The 3,616-nt window shown below is 35.4% G+C and overlaps 1 pseudogene; it reads right to left on the reverse strand.

The window, feature by feature from the left end:
- Positions 1–957: 957 nt before the first annotated feature.
- On the reverse strand, positions 958–2,894 carry LOC143684711 (polypyrimidine tract-binding protein 3 pseudogene; annotated as a pseudogene).
- Positions 2,895–3,616: the final 722 nt, after the last annotated feature.

Here is a 3,616-nt window from a genome sequence, read left to right on the forward strand (position 1 = left end):
TTTTACGCAAGCTTCATCTAGATATTAGAAATTGCCATGATATGCCAAGACCCAATGAATGGTATTCCTGAAAACCCTAAAGAAAACCCAGCATTCTAAGACACTACAAAAATTTCACTTAGTAAGTTTATTTTTCAGAAACTTGAAACCTCCAGATTGTTCCTATGCTCGATAAACCCCCAAATGTAGAGGTACCAGTCTCTCCCAGAACATCAACCAGTTACTTTACCCTACTTCATATTGCCAACACCCTCTTCAACATGAAAAAGTTAGAATGGTCATTGCCCAAATATCCCTGAAGATAGAGAAAATGATCAAATGAGAGGGAGGAGGTGTAACAAAGAAGTTATAATTTAATAAATAATTATATCTGCTAAATCACTAGATATTTCTTTTAGTCTAGTGTATTAGAGCAGCCAAGAAGGAAATACCTAAATTTATGGAAATGTAACCCACACTATACTCTGAAATTTGCTCTATAACTACTTGCTAAACTGTACTTTGAAATTTATTAATTTTCTGTATATGTTATATTTTACAATAAAATGTTAAAAAATAAAAAAGTTAGTTATAAGTAATTTAAATTACATCACATAATTTTAAAAGTCTGCATATTTAAAATTTTAAAATACAGAGTTTAGAGATGTATAATGCTATTCTGGACCCAAACTAAAAGAAATCTGTCCTCTTAAAATTCAATTTAATAGAAGGAATTAATTTTTTCTTAAAGGTTAGTTTCAAAGAAACTTTTATATAAAGAAAAACAAATCTTTGATCACTTACTGGCATGGGGGAAACAGAAAAAATAACATCCCTTGATTGTTTTAATATACTTGAATATCAAAGCCAGCAAAAATTTAATAGTTATTTTTGTGAAAGATGCACAATTGGTGTGGCACTTCTATGTGTGAAGGTTTACTAAAGTTATAGTACATTCTTAGGAGAAAATTTCAAAAGTCAGATTGTGGATTTTGAGAAGGAAACTCAGGTGGTGGTTTTCTCCAAAGTCATGCTTATGAAGGGAACTTTGATTGCTTCTTTCATAGATCCCAATTGAACGTGTGCCATTTTGCAATCTTTCTGAAAGAATTTAAAAACCTTCACCAGAAAATAAATGTCTGGGAAGTGGTTCTTCAAATCATCCACTGTAACAGAAGGGGGTATATTGGTAAGATGCAATGTGGCTGATGGTGGAAAGATATATATGGAAGTTCCTGAGCCAGGCTTTTTGAAGCAAAACAAAGGATTCTTGTTGAAACATTTAGTCAGACCTTGGTTTTCTTGTCCTTCTTGAGGAATATGAACCATTTGATGCTTGGACAGTATAGAACAAAGCATTTTTTCATAAAGTATCCAACCACTCAGATAGTTCATTGCTAGTTGAGCTTGATTTGCATCTGCCATCTGAACCAAGGCATTTTTTTCTTATTAAACATAATCTCCATACATACCACAAAAGGGTAAAAAGCCTGTGTGGTGTGATAAGATCAGGACTGAGATTGGTGGGGAGGAGAACAGAATTTCCTGGCCTCCCACTGGCCCCAGGAAAGGCCAGTCTTCCAGTGACAGTAGAGGAGGTGATTTTGAGACAACTAATGGTTCCAGGAAAAGCTGGGACTGAAAGACCTGTAGCTTGAGGAAATTCAATGACTGAGGAAAATCCAGCAGCCCCTTTATACAATGTAGAAAGCATACCAGGTTCACCAGAAGCAACAACGATAGGGGATCAAGGAATGGCTGGCCATTAACAGTAGGAAGGTCTAAGCAAGTGAAGGCTGCTTTTGTCATTATTGCATTTCCCATTAAGGCTTGTGAGCTTGGAGAAATCAATGCAAAGTGTCACTTGCATTATCAATATTCTTATCATCCAGAGCCATTTTGGCATAATTTGCATTCATTATGGTCAGCATACTGAAGAAAAGTTTGAAAGTGATTATTCTTTGTAAAGATGACAATCTTCACAACTGAGCCAAATTTAGAAAATATCTGATGAAGAACTTCCAAAATAACAGAGTAAAAGAAGTTTTTTATTCAGAGCACAGGGCTTTGCTCAGGCATAAGTGTGCCTTCATTGGCAGAGCTTCTGTAAGGGCCATGTTTCTTGACTGGACAGCACTGCTGGCCTGTGCTTGGGTTCTGCCTTGATTAGGCAGATTGTCAGTCTTGCATTCTCTGGGATTGGAATACTGAATATTAACATGTGGGCTTCAAAGATGAGGAGTAATAGGGAGTTTAATAAATCACCATCATAGCAGCAGCTTCCTCAGAAGCCATTTCTAAGAGAGCCTGGTTTTTTCCTTTCAACATCAAAGCACTTTTTTTTCCAAATGGTAGATTTAGTGATATGAACTCTGCTTTAGTGACATCACCTGGAATTTGGTGAAGTTGGAGAGCATGGGAAGTCAAACAGGGAGGTCTATTTCCTTTAAATTTCCTGTTACCATTCCCATTAGCATACACAGTAGTAGGGGTAGAATTGTTCATGGTAAAAGGTCCCTTAATGATACCAGGAGAAAGAAGTTCATCAGATCTTCACCATCCATGACCCTGGTGGAAAAGTATACTGTGTGAGGACTAATGTTAAGCAGAAACAGAAGGCACTGGCAGCAGGGAGGCCCTGAGGAACGTGCAGGCAGAGCCTCTCCTGAAACCCCCAGCCTGCTAGAGGTGGAAGGAAGTGCAAAACTGGTGAAAATTTGGCCCACTGCAGCCAGCACCTTCCCCTCCATGAAGCATGTCCTGCCTTACCTAATTCTGCTCCCTCAGTATTGATGCCTTCCTTTGGGGCCCACCCCTATCTGCCCAGTTTTTAGTTGGGTGCTTTCTTTTGTTATTTTTGACATTTAATATTTTTTCATACTTCAAATATAAACCTTTTACTACATATATGTTTTCTGAATGTGCTCTCCCTGTTTGTGGATAGTCTATATTCTCTTAATACTGTCTTTGACAGAGCAAGATTTTTATTTCAATAAAGTCCAACTTATCAACTTTTCATTTCATGGGTTGTACTTTGGTGTATCTTAAAAACACAAAAATGCATTGCCAAATGAATGTTTACCTAGTTTTTCTAATATATTTTCTTTTTTTAATTAAAAAATTTTAGAGAATTTTGGGTTTACAGAACAATCTTGCATAAGATATAGGATTCCCATACACCACCCCACAACTAACACTTGCATTGATATGAAAAATTTGTTACAATTGATAATAACACATTTTTGTAATTCTACTAATTTTTTAACAGTAGTTACATTTGTTACAATTGATGAAAGATTATTAGTGTAGTACTATAACTATTGTCCATAGTCTTTGAGGAGATATTTTCCCAGTATTCCCAACCTATAATTATTATTATCATTATTTGAATGTACATCTTTATTTTATTACTCATCTATATATGCACTGAATAAAAGGAGTATCAGTCACAAGGTTTTACAATTACACGATCACATGATAAAACTTATATAAATATGATTATACAATCATTATCAAAGATCAAGTCTACTGGATTACAGTTCAAAAATTTCAGGTATTTCTTTCTGGCTATTCTAATACACTAGAAACTGAAAAGAAATATCTATATAATGAGCCAGAAGTCATAATCATTTGTTAA

Source organism: Tamandua tetradactyla, chromosome 1, assembly GCF_023851605.1.
Source record: "Tamandua tetradactyla isolate mTamTet1 chromosome 1, mTamTet1.pri, whole genome shotgun sequence".
NCBI classification, from domain to species: Eukaryota; Metazoa; Chordata; class Mammalia; order Pilosa; family Myrmecophagidae; genus Tamandua; species Tamandua tetradactyla.